The 20,141-nt window shown below is 43.1% G+C and overlaps 1 long non-coding RNA gene across 7 annotated transcripts in view; it reads left to right on the top strand.

Moving 5' to 3' along the window:
- The window catches only part of LOC108352569 (uncharacterized), a 146,723-nt gene that overhangs the window by 53,728 nt on the left and 72,854 nt on the right, over nt 1-20,141 (top strand). For 3 of the 7 annotated variants that reach the window (XR_015635598.1, XR_015635601.1, XR_015635600.1), the window contains 2 exons: nt 2,954-3,053; nt 3,169-3,260. The exons of 2 other annotated variants lie outside the window; for them this stretch is intronic. This is a non-coding gene — a long non-coding RNA (uncharacterized LOC108352569). Of the gene's footprint in view, nt 1-2,953; nt 3,054-3,168; nt 3,261-4,082; nt 4,389-16,297; nt 16,450-20,141 lie in introns of those variants that run through there. 2 more of the 7 variants (XR_015635608.1, XR_015635609.1) reach the window with 2 other exon arrangements.

The following is a 20,141-nucleotide window of genomic DNA, read 5'->3' on the forward strand; positions in this document are numbered from 1 at the left end:
TCCCTCTGGGTGGTAAGGAGTGGTTTTTTGTAGGTAGGTAAGCTCGCTCTCTGGAGGAGTCGGGCATGTGGGTGTGGGGGGACACACACGAGGGCACCGTATGTGTGTGTGTGTGTGTTAGTGTGTGCTTGGAGTGTTCATATCAGCTCCACATGGAGGTGTCAGAGAGGATTTGCTAGATGTGAGCCCTTAATTCATCCATAAGGGGAACTGGGGATGTCTCCAGCCCTGTTATCCTTTCTGATGATCATCTCTCAGAGCAGGTCTTCTCTTGGGTTCTAAATTTTAAGGGGTGCAAGTTGTTTTTAGAAGATAGGAAAGGGGTTTGCCTCTTTTGTAATAAATCCTCTGATAAGGTGAGACTCCAAGATTTTATTTCTAGGTTATACCCATCCTTGTCTACATTTGGAGTGTGTGTGTGTGTGTGTGTGTGTGTGTGTGTGTGTGTGTGTGTATGTTCCCATTATGGATGAATTAAGGACTCACATCTAGCAAATCCTCTCTGACACCTCCATGTGGAGCTGATATGAACACTCCAAGCACGAACTAACACACACACACACACACACACACACACACACACACACACACTCACACGCACGTGCACATTCCTGTACACATTAGTATTTTAAAAAGACTTTTTTGAACAGTTATAAGTTACTCCCCTTAAAACAAAGCCCAAAAGCACAACAACAACAATAACAACAACAATAACAACAACAGCAACAATCGTGAGTGTGATAATGTGAGTTATTGTGAGTGTGAGAATGTGAGTTATTTCTTATTACTTGTATTTCCCTAGGACTTTAAACACAGTGAGTACAGGTCTAGTGTTTCCCCTGTGAGTCTTCATGAGCTTCTGCTCATTAAGTGCTTGACAGACGAGTGGAATCTCTAGAGGAATGGCGTCTGGAAGCTCTCTCTGGGGTGTGTAACCCTCTCTGTCGGGGAAGGCATGAGGTCAGAAATGAAGATACAGCATCTTGGGAGTCCAATGGAAACTCCAATGGGAGTTTATTTATGGAAAGTAGTACCTTATTCTTTAGAAAACTTCACGTATAATATAGGTAGGAATATTGACTCAATGAAACCTATATTTAGCTTAGCATAGTGCCTGGCACTAGGCATTTAATAAATATTTATTGAATGAATGATGCGTGAATGTCTCTGATGGTTTGCTTCTTTTTCTTGCTTCTCTGCCAAGAGAGAAATTAATAAAGTCAAGTGGATTCATGGCTAGTTAGCTAATGCTTGGTTATGTTTCCTGACTCAGCATTTCTTGGGTGACTGGCTGGGAATTAACATGATGACTTAGGGATGTTTACTAAATTGAAAGTGACCTTCTTCAAGCAGAAATTTCAAACACTTAATGTAATGACCTAAATGATAGTTTTCCTAATTGAAGCAAGATTTAATTGTAGGGAAGCCAACCTTTCTTTATAATTAAAAAAAAAATCGGTTTAAAAACCATAAACAAGTCCCTCCCTCAATATTAGAACATTGCATATGAGATAAATTTAGATCATGTAATAGAATGGGATTAATCTTCACAGTAGCCGTATCCTCTGGGAGTGCAGCCCCTGCTCAGGTCGAGCATCCTAGGACACTTTATGAGATGTTCCCAAGAGTGATAGTCACTGACTGACCTCTAAAGCTCCAGAATGCTCCTGCCCGTGACTCTACTCTTTCTCTGTTTGACAAACGTTTTATTTACAGTGTTTATGTGTGTGTTTTATTTACAGTGTTTATGTGTGTGTATTTGTGGCATGTGCGTGTTTGTGGGGCATAAGTGTACATGGAAGTCAAAGGGTAACTTGTAGCAGCTCTCTTCCACCATGTGGGTTCCGGGAACTGAACTCAGGCCATCAGGCATGGTATCAAGTAAGCCACACCACCAGCTCTTCCACCTTACTTTTTACACCATTCTCTCTCTAGAGTCTTCTTTTCCTCAGAGGACCAGGACTCCAGGTTGCCTCATTTCACTTTCCAGCACTTTTGACTTCAGGACAGCGGCATCAGACCTGGCCTTATCTGTTTGGCCATACTATGAGGAGCACTCTCCCTTTCAAAAGCCAAAGTAAATAAGCCGGGCTAAAGGTTACTGAGTGGCAGTAACCAGCCACGTCTAACTCCCTGGAATGTTCAACCCCAGTCATCCCTTTTGTGTGAAGTAGCTATACAGTTTCTAATCCTGAAGCCTCAACACTCATGGGTGCATCGAAACTTGGAGAGGTTAGACCCGCTTTCTAAAAGTGTGCTCATTGTGATAGTTGAATAAATATTGTGAGAGGGCAGGGGAGAATCATCTGGCTCAGTCAGTAAAGTGTTTGTCACATGGATCTGAGTCTTCAGAACCCATGTTAAAGAGCTTGTAATCACAGCACTGGGAAGGGAGCAGAAGTGGATCTCTGGGGCTTGCTGGCTGGCCAGCCTGGCATACTTAATCAGAAACTCCCAGGCCACTGAGAGAGACTCTGGATCAAAGAACAAGGTAGGCTGCACCTGATGAAGGACACCGAAACTGACCTTACACACACACACATACACACACACACACACACACACACACACACACACACACACACACACACAAATACAGTTGGGCTGCCCTCTTTCACCAGCCCACCTCTGCCCATTAGGTAGCCATGGTCCATTCTTCCAGAAGGCCAGTGAGGGGTCAGGTCAGCTCCCTAGGCCCTCCTATCAGTACGGTCATAGCAGCTGAGTGGCCATAGGCAGGATCCTGCTTTTAACTATATCTGATGGAACATTCCCACTGTAACGGTCCCTTCTTGGCTCCAGAATACCTCCAGATGGATCTCTGGTGGACTACAAGACAGTTTCTAACATGATGACAGGGAAAGTGATACATGGCAAATTACCATATCAGAGACGCAGACGTTCTCCCAGAGTGATCGGATGTGAATTCCCTGTGTCCCAACTTTTGTCCTAGAAATAAAGAGGGCAGGCTGCGGAGGGCCCTCACAGCTTTAAAACTGCAACAAGAAGCAGTTGTCAACGTGGAGGACAGATGCTTAACACTTAAGGCCAAGGTAGGCACTTACACAGGGTCAACCTCTCCTATACGATTGCTACTGAGAATGCTGCACAGCTGTCTTGCTTCAGGTGCTAAGGGAAGTTGACTTGGGCATGCTTTTATTTGTCTAGGAAGAAGGCAATGAGAAATGGATATGCCAGTTTATTAAAAGCGTGACTGGGGTCAACCGAGGCTTCAGTGGAGTTAGCTATCAGTGCTACAGGTATAATTATATTTTCTTTCTTAGCAGTTAAACATGGGTTATATTTAAGGGAGGTAACAGTTTGATGATTTTGGCAAAAGAGCCACTTAGGGTATCCAATTCCCCCCAGATTTTGATCTAGTCTAGTTTTTCTTAAAGAACTCCTTCCAAGATCATCTAGAATATGCTATGTCCATTGGGAAAATTGGTGTCTACCAGGACTGTCCTGGTAGCAATCTCTCTGTAACCAGGGGTGCTATCCTCAGCAACCCATCTTCAGAGTGATACTTGAAACTGAAACCCTAAGGTAATAGAAGAAGCCTCTGCGTGGTCTTTGGCTGAGATCTAGTACCTATGTAGGCTTGTGAAGCCGTAGCCCAAGAAAGGACTAAAATATGTCCAGTTCTGTATATTTCCATTGTCCCTCAAGAAAGATGTCTGGAAAGAAGAGAACTTTGAGTCTGTGTGTCTGGGAGAAGTTAAATGGGGCCTCCTCTACCTGGTCCTGCATTCAGAGTTCTGCTGCTTGCTGGTGCTGGAACATGCTCCCCCACCCCCATTCTATTTATCAATGCTGGGATTAAAGGTGTATACTACCACTGGACTTAAGCTTTTCTTCACCTAGAATTTGTCCCAGGCTGACCTTGATCTAGGAAATCTGTTTGGCTTTATCTCCAGGGATTAAATGTGTGTACCATCATTTCTGGATCTAAATTTAGTTAGGTAGGATCTTGCCCCAAACTCCTACACCCTTAATGGCTATCTCCTAGAACATAGGATTCAACTACTTCCTAGTGCCTCTTTAATATTTAAACCATATATTTCATATTTTTCCTTTCTAAGGTTGCTACGTTTGCTCGAAATGCTCTTCATGAGACTCAGCCAGAGAGCAAAGGCTCTGCTGGGCGTTTCTGAGGCCTCCTTTGTCAATGCAGTTAATCCAAGTCTCTTCACCTTAGCCTCAGGCTGACTCTTCAGACAAGAGCAAAAACCATATTCTTTATCAAAATACCACAAAAACAGTCTTCAGGCCACGTACTGAAATTCTTCTCCACTGAAACCTCTTGAGCCAGGTTTGCACAGTTCAAATCACTCTTACTAACAAAATCTTCTACTCCTACTATGATGGCCCATTAAACCTCTGGTAAATCATTCCACGGATTTCTAAATCCAAAGTCCCAAAATCCACATTCTTCCTAACACAGCAATACCCCAGTCCCTGGTACCAACTTCTGTCTTAGTTAGGGTTTTACTGCTGTGAACAGACACCGTGACCAAGGCAACTCTTTTTTTTTTTTTCCTTTTTTTCGGAGCTGGGGACCAAACCCAGGGCCTTGCGCTTCCTAGGCAAGCGCTCTACCACTGAGCTAAATCCCCAACCCCGACCAAGGTAACTCTTATAAGGACAACATTTAATTGCACCTGGCTCACAGGTTCAGAGGTTCAGTCCAGTATCATCAAAGTAGCCATGGTGCAGGAGGAGCTGAGAGTTCTACATCTTCATCTGAAGGCTGCTAGCAGAAGCCTGGCTTCCAGGCAGCTAGGATGAGGGTCTTAAAGCCCCCACACACAGTGACACACCTACTCCAACAAGGCCACACCTACTCCAACAGGGCCACACTTTCTAATAGTGCCACTCCCTGGGCCAAGCACATAGAAATCATTACACACCAGGTGTGCATTTGGGGAGATTAGAAAGGACAACATCATTTTTGCCCAAGTTTGGTCATAATGTCTCAAAGATAAGGGCTATCTTTTTTCTTACTGGAATGGCTATGAACGAGATGAATCAAATAATGAGACTGTCTTGTCCTGATAGCCTTGCTGAAGGCATGAGAACACTCTGGGTAGCCTGGTCATAGGAAGAAGGCTTACTCCGCCAGGGGCCTTACACAGAGCAGAGCATGAACTTGTGGCCTCCAACTCCTTGAGCATGGATGGATTTCCCTTCACTTCCCTCTTCAGAGAGGCTGAAATGACCTTTAAGACATTAAGACCTTTATCACATTATCCAGTGATACCATATTGGAGGCAAACTGAGTCAGCTTTGAAGCACTTTGCTTCTGTTGCCAGACATTCCCTTAAAGGAACTTTTCTATATGAGAGTTCCCATGATGGCAGATGGGGAAGGTGATCTCCACTTCTGAGTGTCATTTGATTGGCCTAGGTATTAGGAATATAATTGGTGATCTGTTCTGAGGTTAACAGTTTCTTTGCCATCGATCTTACGGGCTGCCCTCCCACCAAGCCAGCTCTATGTGCTTTTACTCTCTCAGTGTTGTAGAGGGCAAAGGCCAATGAGATGTTCTCCGGAGGTCCAGCCCCTCCTCCTGAATTATTTGGTCGCTTCCTTCTACCTATTTTCCGAACTCAGAGCCTCTTCTGTGCACAAACAGGCTATGCTGGGTTCTCTCTGAGATAGGTTCTTTTACTGTTGCCCTAGTAACAGGATTATTAAGCCGAGTTCCAGCCCTGGAGTATTTGTTCCTGGTGAGGTAATGTCTGTCGCATCCAGCCTTTCTTCCCTTCTCACTCCCACTCCCTCACTTCAGTCCGTCTGTCCCTCACACTTAGCCTGCTGTCCTGTCCCATCCCTGGCCTAAGTGCCCACCCTCTTTGAGGGAGCTTTCTCAGGCTTAGGAATTCCTCCTTGGCCAATTCCCATCAAAGTGGCTTTCAAAGATGCCCTAAAGTATAACCCAATGTGCAGCAGTATTTTAAGCAGAGCAAGTCATCGCTGAAGGGGATGCTTAGGGGATAGGGTAAATCAAGATTAGAAGGGGGAATCCTCAGGCCCAATGAGGTAACGCAGTGTGAAGTTTATCCACATGGTGTTTCTCAGTGCTCAGCATCCAATAGCTTGTCAGCCTAAAGTTTCTTAACTTAAAATTCACTTTCCTCAAGTACAAAATCGAGCTAATGTGCGTGACTTCACCTGATGGCTAAAGAGCTCATCATTTAGTGTTGGCTTAGGGTTGTAGAGATGGCTCACAGTAAAGTGCCTGATGCCAAGTATGAGGACCCAAGTTCAAGTCCTAGCACCATGGGAAAAGCTGGGTGCCAGGGCACACATCTGAAACCTCAGCCTGAGATGAAGCGCATTGGGGCCAGAACAGGCAGATCCTGGAGTCTTTCTGGCTCTCCAGTTTAGCTGAGATGGTGAATTTCAGGTTTAGTGAGAGATTCTGCCTCAAAAAATAAAGTGGAGATAGGGAGGAGGTTCAGCAGTCCTATCAGGAAGGGACTTAGAACTCCACTCCCCCCTATTCCCAGAACCCCAGGAACACAGGCTGCAAAGACTAGTGGTTCCCACTCTCTCCTCCTCACACAGCAGCACATGGAACCTTACAGAGTCAGGGGGATCTGAGGATGCCACCTTTCAACTCAGCAGAGCTGTGCCAGCAGCCTGCTCCACAAGCACCTTTTGTTTTTTATTTTCTATTATTTAATGTTCATGCTTGCACACATGCCTCTGATGGATTTGCTCTTTCTTTCTTTTTTTTTTTTTAATCTTAAATTTTTTTTTTATTAACTTGAGTATTTCTTATATACATTTCGAGTGTTATTCCCTTTCCCGGTTTCCGGGCAAACATCCCCCTCCCCCCTCCCCTTCCTTATGGGTGTTCCCCTCCCAACCCTCCCCCCATTGCCGCCCTCCCCCCAACAGTCTAGTTCACTGGGGGTTCAGTCTTAGCAGGACCCAGGGCTTCCCCTTCCACTGGTGCTCTTACTAGGATATTCATTGCTACCTATGGGGTCAGAGTCCAGGGTCAGTCCATGTATAGTCTTTAGGTAGTGGCTTAGTCCCTGGAAGCTCTGGTTGCTTGGCATTGTTGTGCTTTTGGGGTCTCGAGCCCCTTCAAGCTCTTCCAGTTCTTTCTCTGATTCCTTCAATAGGGGACCTATTCTCAGTTCAGTGGTTTGCTGCTGGCATTCGCCTCTGTATTTGCTGTATTCTGGCTGTGTCTCTCAGGAGCGATCTACATCCGGCTCCTGTCGGTCTGCACTTCTTTGCTTCATCCATCTTGTCTAATTGGGTGGCTGTATATGTATGAGCCACATGTGGGGCAGGCTCTGAATGGGTGTTCCTTCAGTCTCTGTTTTAATCTTTGCCTCTCCCCTCCCTGCCAAGGGTATTCTTTTTCCTCATTTAAAGAAGGAGTGAAGCATTCACATTTTGATCATCCGTCTTGAGTTTCGTTTGTTCTAGGGATCTAGGGTAATTCAAGCATTTGGGCTAATAGCCACTTATCAATGAGTGCATACCATGTATGTCTTTCTGTGATTGGGTTAGCTCACTCAGGATGATATTTTCCAGTTCCAACTATTTGCCTACGAATTTCATAAAGTCGTTGTTTTTGATAGCTGAGTAATATTCCATTGTGTAGATGTACCACATTTTCTGTATCCATTCCTCTGTTGAAGGGCATCTGGGTTCTTTCCAGCTTCTGGCTATTATAAATAAGGCTGCGATGAACATAGTGGAGCACGTGTCTCTCTTATATGTTGAGGCATCTTTTGGGTATATGCCCAAGAGAGGTATAGCTGGATCCTCAGGCAGTTCAATGTCCAATTTTTTGAGGAACCTCCAGACTGATTTCCAGAATGGTTTTACCAGTCTGCAATCCCACCAACAATGGAGGAGTGTTCCTCTTTCTCCACATCCTCGCCAGCATCTGCTGTCACCTGAGTTTTTGATCTTAGCCAATCGCACTGGTGTGAGGTGAAATCTCAGGGTTGTTTTGATTTGCATTTCCCTTATGACTAAAGATGTTGAACATTTCTTTAGGTGTTTCTCAGCCATTCGGCATTCCTCAGCTGTGAATTCTTTGTTTAGCTCTGAACCCCATTTTTTGATAGGGTTATTTGTTTCCCTGCGGTCTAACTTCTTGAGTTCTTTGTATATTTTGGATATAAGGCCTCTATCTGTTGTAGGATTGGTAAAGATCTTTTCCCAATCTGTTGGTTGCCGTTTTGTCCTAACCACAGTGTCCTTTGCCTTACAGAAGCTTTGCAGTTTTATGAGATCCCATTTGTCGATTCTTGATCTTAGAGCATAAGCCATTGGTGTTTTGTTCAGGAAATTTTTTCCAGTGCCCATGTGTTCCAGATGCTTCCTTAGTTTTTCTTCTATTAGTTTGAGTGTGTCTGGTTTGATGTGGAGGTCCTTGATCCACTTGGACTTAAGCTTTGTACAGGGTGATAAGCATGGATCGATCTGCATTCTTCTACATGTTGCCCTCCAGTTGAACCAGCACCATTTGCTGAAAATGCTATCTTTTTTCCATTGGATGGTTTTGGCTCCTTTGTCAAAAATCAAGTGACCATAGGTGTGTGGGTTCATTTCTGGGTCTTCAGTTCTATTCCATTGGTCTATCTGTCTGTCTCTGTACCAATACCATGCAGTTTTTATCACTATTGCTCTGTAATACTGCTTGAGTTCAGGGATAGTGATTCCCCCTGAAGTCCTTTTATTGTTGAGGATAGCTTTAGCTATCCTGGGTTTTTTGTTATTCCAGATGAATTTGCAAATTGTTCTGTCTAACTCTTTGAAGAATTGGATTGGTATTTTGATGGGGATTGCATTGAATCTGTAGATTGCTTTTGGTAAAATGGCCATTTTTACTATATTAATCCTGCCAATCCATGAGCATGGGAGATCTTTCCATCTTCTGAGGTCTTCTTCAATTTCTTTCCTCAGTGTCTTGAAGTTCTTATTGTACAGATCTTTTACTTGCTTGGTTAAAGTCACACCGAGGTACTTTATATTATTTGGGTCTATTATGAAGGGTGTCGTTTCCCTAATTTCTTTCTCGGCTTGTTTCTCTTTTGTATAGAGGAAGGCAACTGATTTATTTGAGTTAATTTTATACCCAGCCACTTTGCTGAAGTTGTTTATCAGCTTTAGTAGTTCTCTGGTGGAACTTTTGGGATCACTTAAATATACTATCATGTCATCTGCAAATAGTGATATTTTGACCTCTTCTTTTCCGATCTGTATCCCTTTGATCTCCTTTTGTTGTCTGATTGCTCTGGCTAGAACTTCAAGAACTATATTGAATAAGTAGGGAGAGAGTGGGCAGCCTTGTCTAGTCCCTGATTTTAGTGGGATTGCTTCAAGTTTCTCTCCATTTAGTTTAATGTTAGCAACTGGTTTGCTGTATATGGCTTTTACTATGTTTAGGTATGGGCCTTGAATTCCTATTCTTTCCAGGACTTTTATCATGAAGGGGTGTTGAATTTTGTCAAATGCTTTCTCAGCATCTAATGAAATGATCATGTGGTTCTGTTCTTTCAGTTTGTTTATATAATGGATCACGTTGATGGTTTTCCGTATATTAAACCATCCCTGCATGCCTGGGATGAAGCCTACTTGATCATGGTGGATGATTGTTTTGATGTGCTCTTGAATTCGGTTTGCCAGAATTTTATTGAGTATTTTTGCGTCGATATTCATAAGGGAAATTGGTCTGAAGTTCTCTTTCTTTGTTGTGTCTTTGTGTGGTTTAGGTATAAGAGTAATTGTGGCTTCGTAGAAGGAATTCGGTAGGGCTCCATCTGTTTCAATTTTGTGGAATAGTTTGGATAATATTGGTATGAGGTCTTCTATGAAGGTTTGATAGAATTCTGCACTAAACCCGTCTGGACCTGGGCTCTTTTTGGTTGGGAGACCTTTAATGACTGCTTCTATTTCCTTAGGAGTTATGGGGTTGTTTAACTGGTTTATCTGTTCCTGATTTAACTTTGATACCTGGTATCTGTCTAGGAAATTGTCCATTTCCTGAAGATTTTCAAATTTTGTTGAATATAGGTTTTTATAGTAAGATCTGATGATTTTTTGAATTTCCTCCGAATCTGTAGTTATGTCTCCCTTTTCATTTCTGATTTTGTTAATGTGGACGCACTCTCTGTGTCCTCTCGTTAGTCTGGCTAAGGGTTTATCTATCTTGTTGATTTTCTCAAAGAACCAACTTTTGGTTCTGTTGATTCTTTCTATGGTCCTTTTTGTTTCTACTTGGTTGATTTCAGCTGTGAGTTTGATTATTTCCTGCCTTCTACTCCTCCTGGGTGTATTTGCTTCTTTTTGTTCTAGAGCTTTTAGGTGTGCTGTCAAGCTGCTGACATATGCTCTTTCCTGTTTCTTTCTGCAGGCACTCAGCGCTATGAGTTTTCCTCTTAGCACAGCTTTCATTGTGTCCCATAAGTTTGAGTATGTTGTATCTTCATTTTCATTAAATTCTAAAAAGTTTTTAATTTCTTTCTTTATTTCTTCCTTGACCAGGTTATCATTGAGTAGAGCATTGTTCAATTTCCACGTATATGTGGGCATTCTTCCCTTATTGTTATTGAAAACCAGTTTTAGGCCGTGGTGGTCCGATAGCACGCATGGGATTATTTCTATCTTTCTGTACCTGTTGAGGCCCGTTTTTTGACCAATTATATGGTCAATTTTGGAGAAAGTACCATGAGGAGCTGAGAAGAAGGTATATCCTTTTGCTTTAGGATAGAATGTTCTATAAATATCCGTTAAGTCCATTTGGCTCATGACTTCTCTTAGTCTGTCGACATCACTGTTTAATTTCTGTTTCCATGATCTGTCCATTGATGAGAGTGGGGTGTTGAAATCTCCCACTATTATTGTGTGAGGTGCAATGTGTGTTTTGAGCTTTAGTAAGGTTTCTTTTACGTATGTAGGTGCCCTTGTATTTGGGGCATAGATATTTAGGATTGAGAGTTCATCTTGGTTGATTTTTCCTTTGATGAATATGAAGTGTCCTTCCTTATCTTTTTTGATGACTTTTAATTGAAAATTGATTTTATTTGATATTAGAATGGCTACCCCAGCTTGCTTCTTCTGACCATTTGCTTGGAAAGTTGTTTTCCAGCCTTTCACTCTGAGGTAGTGTCTGTCTTTGTCTCTGAGGTGTGTTTCCTGTAGGCAGCAGAATGCAGGGTCCTCGTGGCGTATCCAGTTTGTTAATCTATGTCTTTTTATTGGGGAGTTGAGGCCATTGATATTGAGAGATATTAAGGAATAGTGATTATTGCTTCCCGTTATATTCATATTTGGATGTGAGGTTATGTTTGTGTGCTTTCATTCTCTTTGTTTTGTTGCCAAGACGATTAGTTTCTTGCTTCTTCTAGGGTATAGCTTGCCTCCTTATGTTGGGCTTTACCATTTATTATCCTTTGTAGTGCTGGATTTGTAGAAAGATATTGTGTAAATTTGGTTTTGTCATGGAATATCTTGGTTTCTCCATCAATGTTAATTGAGAGTTTTGCTGGATACAGTAACCTGGGCTGGCATTTGTGTTCTCTTAGGGTCTGTATAACATCAGTCCAGGATCTTCTGGCCTTCATAGTTTCTGGCGAGAAGTCTGGTGTGATTCTGATAGGTCTGTCTTTATATGTTACTTGACCTTTTTCCCTTACTGCTTTTAATATTCTTTCTTTATTTTGTGCGTTTGGTGTTTTGACAATTATGTGACGGGAGGTGTTTCTTTTCTGGTCCAATCTATTTGGAGTTCTGTAGGCTTCTTGTATGTCTATGGGTATCTCTTTTTTTAGGTTAGGGAAGTTTTCTTCTATGATTTTGTTGAAGATATTTAGTGGTCCTTTGAGCTGGGAGTCTTCACTCTCTTCTATACCTATTATCCTTAGGTTTGATCTTCTCATTGAGTCCTGGATTTCCTGTATGTTTTGGACCAGTAGCTTTTTCCGCTTTACATTATCTTTGACAGTTGAGTCAATGATTTCTATGGAATCTTCTGCTCCTGAGATTCTCTCTTCCATCTCTTGTATTCTGTTGGTGAAGCTTGTATCTACAGCTCCTTGTCTCTTCTTTTGGTTTTCTATATCCAGGGTTGTTTCCATGTGTTCTTTCTTGATTGCTTCTATTTCCATTTTTAATTCCTTCAACTGTTTGATTGTGTTTTCCTGGAATTCTTTCAGGGATTTTTGCGATTCCTCTCTGTAGGCTTCTACTTGTTTATTAATGTTTTCCTGTGTTTCCCTAAGTGTGTTCATGTCTTTCTTGAAGTCCTCCAGCATCATGATCAAATATGATTTTGAAACTAGATCTTGCTTTTCTGGTGTGTTTGGATATTCCATGTTTGTTTTGGTGGGAGAATTGGGCTCCGATGATGGCATGTAGTCTTGGTTTCTGTTGCTTGGGTTCCTGCGCTTGCCTCTCGCCATCAGATTATCTCTAGTGTTACTTTGTTCTGCTATTTCTGACAGTGGCTAGCCTGTCCTATAAGCCTGTGTGTCAGGAGTGCTGTAGACCTGTTTTCCTCTCTTTCAGTCAGTTATGGGGACAGAGTGTTCTGCTTTCGGGCGTGTAGTTTTTCCTCTCTACAGGTCTTCAGCTGTTCCTGTGGGCCTGTGTCTTAAGTTCACCAGGCAGCTTTCTTGCAGCAGAAAATTTGGTCTTACCTGTGGTCCCGAGGCTCAGGTTCGCTCGTGGGGTGCTGCCCAGGGGCTCTCTGCAGCGGCAGCAACCAGGAAGACCTGTGCCGCCCCTTCTGGGAGCTTCAGTGCACCAGGGTTCCAGATGGTCTTTGGCTTTTTCCTCTGGCGTCCGAGATGTGTGTGCAGGGAGCAGTCTCTTCTGGTTTCCCAGGCTTGTCTGCCTCTCTGAAGGTTTAGCTCTCCCTCCCACGGGATTTGGGTGCAGAGAACTGTTCATCCTGTCTGTTTCCTTCAGGGTCCGGTGGTGTCTCTGGCAGGGGTCCTGCCGCTCCTGGGCCCTCCCCCACGGGAGCCCAGAGGCCTTATACAGTTTCCTCTTGGGCCAGGGATGTGGGCAGGGGTGAGCAGTGTTGGTGGTCTCTTCCGCTCTGCAGCCTCAGGAGTGCCCACCTGACCAGGCGGTTGGGTCTCTCTCTCACCGGGTCTGGGAGCAGAGAGCTGCTGCGGGCTGGGATCCGCGGGTGTCGGACTTCCCGGATTTGCTCTTTCATTTGTTTTGTTCGTATATTGCTCAGTTAGATTTCAGGATTGTTGTTTCTCCACGTAGTTTCCGGTAGCTCCGTCTTCACTATCCTCCTCAGCCACATCTTATATACACCCTCTCTCTTATTCCTGTCTTTCCTTCTTTCGTCCTTACCATCTCCCCCTTCCTTTTAATTGTAATCTTTCATGAATGTAACACACTCTAAAATCTGTGGACCATAACGGTATCCCAACTCCCCCCACACGCTGTTCTACTCATCTTATTTCTTTTCAAAACCCATCTAATACTTAACCCTTATCCTTACCCACCCCACTTCCCTCCTCCTCTCTAATCTTGTTCACTGAGATCTGAGTACTCCACATTTGATTGTGTTCCAGCAGTTACTGAAGTTAAGGGAGGCAGTTATCTATCAACTACTCTAACGTTTGCAGAGTGGGGATAGCAAGCAGCTGTGGCTGCTCTCTCAGTAATAGCCCACTCAGAGAATAATATAGAGCTTATACCAGGCACGGTGAGCTCCTAGACTGAAGAATTATTTTCCCAATTATATGCTCATCCAAGTCCCATGTGAACATTGCAAATACTTCAACTGAAGGAATATAGCTGATTTAAAAAAATAAACCAACCAGCAAAATAACACCAGATGCATAAATACCAACACAGTAACATAAGAAACATGAAAAACAAGACAGCACAACTCTTCCAAAAATTATTAACCTTAAAAGAATGGCAGCTACTGAAGTCAGCTAGAGGGAGTCTCAGAAAACTCACAATAAAGATTTTAAGTGTGTGAAAAGACACAGACAGCTGAACAAAATAAAGAAGGTGATGGGTTATATGAAAGAAGGCTTCAACAAAAAGGTTGATACATCGAAGAAAACCCACTCTGAAATGCTGGAAATGAAAAGCACAGTACACCAGATTAAAAAAACTCTGGCAAATCTCATCTGTCCTCTCTAAGGAGAGGACAGGAGCTTGAAGAAGAAGCGGAGGAACTGGACAACCCTGAAAGGACACTGATCAAATAATAAGTCACCAGTGGGAACCTTGAGATAAATTCAACACACCTTGAAAAGACCAGATCTACAGGTAATGGATGTACCAGAAGAAAGCTACAGTGAACATTTTTAAAGGTATCATAACAAAAGATTTCTCAAGAGTTAGGAAAAGAGGTAACAATCCATATACAAGACATTTAGGACACTACACAGAAAAACCAGAAAAGAATTTTATATCACATTCTAATTAGACACTAAATATACAGAATGAAGTATATTGAAACTGACAATGGGAAACATGAAGCTATCTGTAAAAGTGGAATCAGCAAAACACTGGATTATTCGACTGGAGCATTAAATGCTGTAAGGACTTGGAATAATGTACTTCAAGTTCTGAAAGATAACAACTGCCAGTATAGAATATTATGCCCAGTAAACTATGCCACAATGGGAGGAAACTCCCCATGATAAAAATAGTCTAAAGAGATTTATGAGCACTAAGCCAGTTCTACAGAAGCTACTCAAAGGAATCCTGCAGTCTGAAGAGAAAAACAAACCCACCCATGAAGCCACAGGAAGGCTTAAGCCATGCTAGAATGATAGAACGTGTGTGTGTGTGTGTGTGTGTGTGTGTGTGTGTGTGTGTGTGTGTGTAGGGGGGATCCACACACAATAAAATGAGCAAAATGGCAGGAGTCAGTACAAAACTTTCAGTAATAACTCTGAATATTAAGAGTCTCAGTTCTCCCACTAAAAGGCACAGGCTAGAAGATTGTATAAAGAGATCAGGAACCATTCACTTGCTGCCTCCAGGTAATGTGCTTCACCAGCAAAGACAGACACCATCTTAGAGTGGTAAAACCAACAGTGACAAGCAATGGACCTAAGCAACAAGCAGATGTCACTGTTCTAACATCTGACAGACAGACTTCAAAACTGATGAGAGAAGAAAGTCGCCTCATGTAGACTAAGAGAAAAAAATCCACCAAGAGGACATTATTAAGCATATATACCCCAAACTCAAATACTACTAGATCTAAATTTACAGAATAACCCCAGAGAAATAATAGTGGATGACTTCAATACTCCTACCATTGGATAGGTCATCCCAACAAAAATTAAATGGAAATGTTTGAATTAAATTATAGATCAAATGGCCTTAACAGAGATCTACAGAATGTTTTATACAAACACTGTAGAACATAGTTTTCACCCCCAGCAGCACATGAACTTTCTCTAAAATAGACCAAATATTAAGACACGAAGCAAGACTTACCAAATACAGGAAAACAGAAATAAGTTCTTGTATTCTATCTGACCATAATGGGATAAGGCTACAAATCAATGGCAAGAGAAATTCAGAGCATACACGGTCGTGCACATTAAACAACAGAGATGAATGGTGAATGAATTTCTGAAGATTTCAAGAAGGGAATAAAAACATTGTCCTAGCATCAAAGGAAAATGAAACCAAAACATACCCAATCCTATGGGATACAATGCAAGCAGTTCATGGGGGCTGTTTATAACCCTAGGAGTTTACATGAAGAAAGCAGAGATAAACGGAGTGAGGTAGCACACCTTTAATCCCAGTACTGGAGAAGTGGAGGCAGGTGTGTATCTCTTGAGTTTGAGGCTGGCCAGAGAGAGAGAAAGAGAGAGAGAGAGAGAGAGAGAGAGAGAGAGAGAGAGAGAGAGAGAGAGAGATCAACTAAGTGATTAGTAAACTGGGAATTAATGACTAGCTAAGAGTGATACTTGGAGGCAGAGGCAGGCATGTCTCTGAGTTTGAGGCCAGACTGCAGCATGGGTGAAGATGAAATGGGAACCTTTATTAGTTACTGGTGGGAGTGTAAATTGTCCTCTGTGGAAATCAGTGTGGAGATTTCTCAAAAAGCTAGATTTAAAGCTACCATATGACTCAACTCTATCACTGTTGGGCATGCACTCAAAGGGTTTCTGTGGTGGCTTAAAACACTTGGCCCATAGGGAGTGACACTGTTGAGAGGTGTGGCCTTGTTGGTAGACGTGTGTCATTGTAGGGGTGGGCTTCAAGAGCCTCCTCCTAGCCATGTGGGAGACAGACTTCTCCTGTTCGCCTTCAGAACAAGATGTAGAACTCTCAGCTTCTCCAGCACCATGCCTGCCTGGATGCTGCTGTGCTTTCCAACATGATGATAATGGACTGAAATTCAGAAGCAGTAATCCAACCACAATTAAATGTTGTCCTTTATAAATTAAATTGCTTTGGTCACGGTGTCTGTTCACATGAGTAAAACCCTAACTAAGAGTTCCATATCCTACTACAGAGATGTGTGTACACCTATGTTTGTTGCTGTTCTATTTGCAGGAGCTAAACATAGAATCCGTCTGGATATCTTTCAACTGATGAATGGATAATGAAAATATGGTATATATACACACGGTGGAATTTTATTCAGTTGTAAAGAAAAATGAAATTATAGAGTTCACAGGATGTGGGTGGAACTGGAAGACACTATACTAAGCGAGGTGATCAAGGCAAAGACAAAGACCATGTAGTTATGTAGTCTCATATGTAGTTTCTAGCTATGAATTTTTAGATTTTTTTTTTTGTGTTTAACTTGGAGTGTCTGTAAAAATGAGGAAGTCAGAAAGAACCCATAAAAGGGGAAGGGGAAACGGACTTAATGTAGGAAGGTGATAGTATAACGCTTGTGATATGAAATAAGGGGCGACATGAAATAGGGGCTAAAGTTTTAGGGAGAGTGAAGGCAGGGGGTGGGGGAGAGCAGCGGACAGGGTAGAGTTAACTAAAACTAAGGATGTGTGGGAAAGCCTTATAAGAGAAACGAAAAGGAAAGTTATTTTTAAAAACAGTTGATAGGGGGTACCCAGCATGAGTTGACAGCACTGCTCCCAGAAGACACAGGTATTAAACAAAAGCCCCAGTGCTGGAATGAGATTCCTCCCTACAAGTTATTGGTGAGGGAGGCACCAGAGGTCCCCAACATAACACAGGCAGTTGCCACCGCTTTTGGTCTCACAAGTAGAGGATAAGACCTTATTGCTGAGTATACTGCAGGCTTTGGTTGAAGAACATAGAGAAATCTGTCTCAGACTGTCTCAGACTCTCCCGTTGAGCTTTCATACTGCCAGAGGTGCTACTCAGTCATCTGACAGAAGACATCAATGGCCTCACTCTTGTCAGATGCTGAACGCTATGATACTGCTCTGCCAGGCAAGATGTGCCCATTGGTGCAATGGTCGTACTACTGTTCTGGGTAACTGACTGCTTTGAGGCCTGATGGACAGTAAGGAATTCATGTGTAGTACTGTAAATCTGGTCAAAGCCCAGCTTCCGGCATGTGTCAAGCTGCCCTCTAAATATTTATGCTCTCAGCTATGTATCTGTTCTATGCTCAACCTTGGCCAGAGGAATTTTTTTTTCTTGCTCTGTGCAGCAGTTAACACAGAAACTCCTAATTGCTGAGAATAAGTGACTTTTGAGTCACTATAGAAGATGGACGGAATGAAGCACTCAAGAAATCAGAACAGTTGTGAATATCTGTTCAAGAACTGCACAAAAATCAAGCTAGTCGAAATTGCAGCATGGATGTGTATGAGCGTGTATGCAGGGGCTCTCACAGGCCCCCATTCTTATCTGAGGAACTATTTGACAGTTGATGGTGCTATAGGAGGGAGAATCATTTTTCTTTGGGGTTGTGGCCACTGGTATCTTGCCCATGCCACGGTGGACGCCCCAGAACTGCATAGACATGGGTAGTACTGATTGGACTCGGTGGGTTATTAAAAACAATGTGGAAGGGAGCACGAGGTTGGGAGGGGTGTGTAGGACAGGAAGTGAGGCGTGGATCAGTAATCGAGTGCATTGTATATATGTGTGAAATTCCCAAAGAGTCAATAATATATTAAAAGCAAGGTGGAGCTGAATTGAGGAAGGTACCTGATGTGGACCTCTGGTCCCACAAGCACACATATAGTATAAGCACCCACTTATACATGCACCCACCCACAGGGACACGGACACACATACCAATCCCCCACAAGGAAAGGTAAATCAATGCTCGCATAAATCTTGTCTTAGTGTCTTCAGGCAAGGAGTGTTAGTTGTGATGATGATGGGGGAGACAGGAGGAAGGAGGGAGGAATGGAACCTATGGAGAGACTGTGGAAACTATGCGGATGAAGAATACAGGTGCAGAAGAAATGGCCTTGAGAACAGACAGTGGCTTTGTCTGGGGGCTCACTGCATTTGACACATCATAGCTCACTGTCATTGACTCCCTGAGTGCCACGCACAGCGTGAAGTATTTTACATATGTTACCTTTACATAACTCCCCACTAAGGTTATCAACCCCTGGTAAGGCTGAGTCACTCGCCTGCAGTTATGGAATCGCAGAGCTGGGAGTCTTGAGTGGTAGCACACTTTCTTGTTACACACATGGCCTCCTCTTCTTCTTTCAACATAATGTTTTATTGACTCTTTGGGAATTCACATCATGCACCCCGATCATACCCACTTCCTAATCCTTCCACGTGTTTGCTCCCACCTTCATGACCTCCTACCTCATCCCCAAAAATAAAAAAAATTAAAAAACCCCCAAACTAAACCGACCACCACCACCAAACATCCCCAAAAGCCCAACTTGTGTTATCTATATACTCACTGGAGCATGGTCAAACTCCATGGCCTGCCCGCCCCTTAAATAGAACTGTGTCTTTCTCCTCTTACTCCCCCCACAACCCCCCAAACAAAGCCATCAATTGTGGGGAGCTGACTTCCGCATTCTTAACACTTTCTAAGAGTTCTCTTCAGTGGCTTCCTGTTTGGCTGCTCCTTTGGGGCAGGGTGTGGGGGGGTGGAGTAGAGGCTGTCACAGAAGCCTTCCATGTCCCTTTTGTCAATTTTACGTCTGCAATTATTGTTCTCACTGCAAAAGTAGCTTTTGTTTGTTTTTTTGTTTTTGTTTTTTTCTTTCTTTTGTTTTTTAGCACTTAATAGGAAACTTTTTTCTTGGATATTTTATGTATTTAGATTTCAAATGTTATCCCCCTCTCCCATACCCGCCTCCCCCTGCTTCTTTGAGGATGCCCCCACTCCCACCCACCCACTCCAACCTCAACATCCTGGCATTCCCCTACATTGGGGAAATGAGCCTTCACAGGACCAAGGGCTTTTCCTCTATTCATGCGGGACAATGCCATCCTCTGCCACATATGTGCCTGGAGTCGTGGGTCCCTCCATGTGTGCTCATTGGTTGGTGGTTTAGTCCCTGGGAGCTTTTGTTTTTTTCTTTTCTTTTCCTTTCTTTCTTTCTTTCCTTCTTTTTTTAAACACTGATCAGAGGCAAGAATCTTGGTCTTCTACAGGGTTTCTGACAACATCACAGACCATGCACATGGCTCTAGGCCTCAGTTGGCCCACAGACCCAGACAAGGACCCCAGGCCCCTGGGGTAGCCTGGACCTCGGACATTACCCTGGCCTTAGGTGGCAGTGCAGGACGCTTACCTCAGCCTGGACCTCACCTCTTTGTGACCTGTTGTGTCTCCACAGAGCACAAACAGCTCAGACTTTTAAATCTTTCCCATCACACATTTGTTCATTGCATTCGCTTCTGCTGCCTGCTCTGCGAAGTGGGGGGACTTTCTTGGTGTCTTAGAAAAAGTATCTTTTGTTTATTCTTTGGTAATTTCATACATGTAAACAATACAACTGAATCATATGCATCTCTAACTCCTCCCCCAGGTACTCCTACCTCCTCCTCCCCTCCTCTCCCCACTACATGTCAATAACCCATCAGACAAAGGGACGTTTGTGACACATGTCCCTTCCACGTTGTCCCCCTAGGTCCCCACTTTGTTTTCTTGTCTTATCTCAAATCTCCCCTGGATGAGAGCTTTTAGTCTTAAAATGAATAAACTTCCGAGAATCTCAGTTATTCTT

The sequence above is a fragment of the Rattus norvegicus genome, chromosome 13 (assembly GCF_021556685.1).
Source record: "Rattus norvegicus strain SHRSP/BbbUtx chromosome 13, alternate assembly SHRSP_T2T, whole genome shotgun sequence".
Taxonomy (NCBI): domain Eukaryota; kingdom Metazoa; phylum Chordata; class Mammalia; order Rodentia; family Muridae; genus Rattus; species Rattus norvegicus.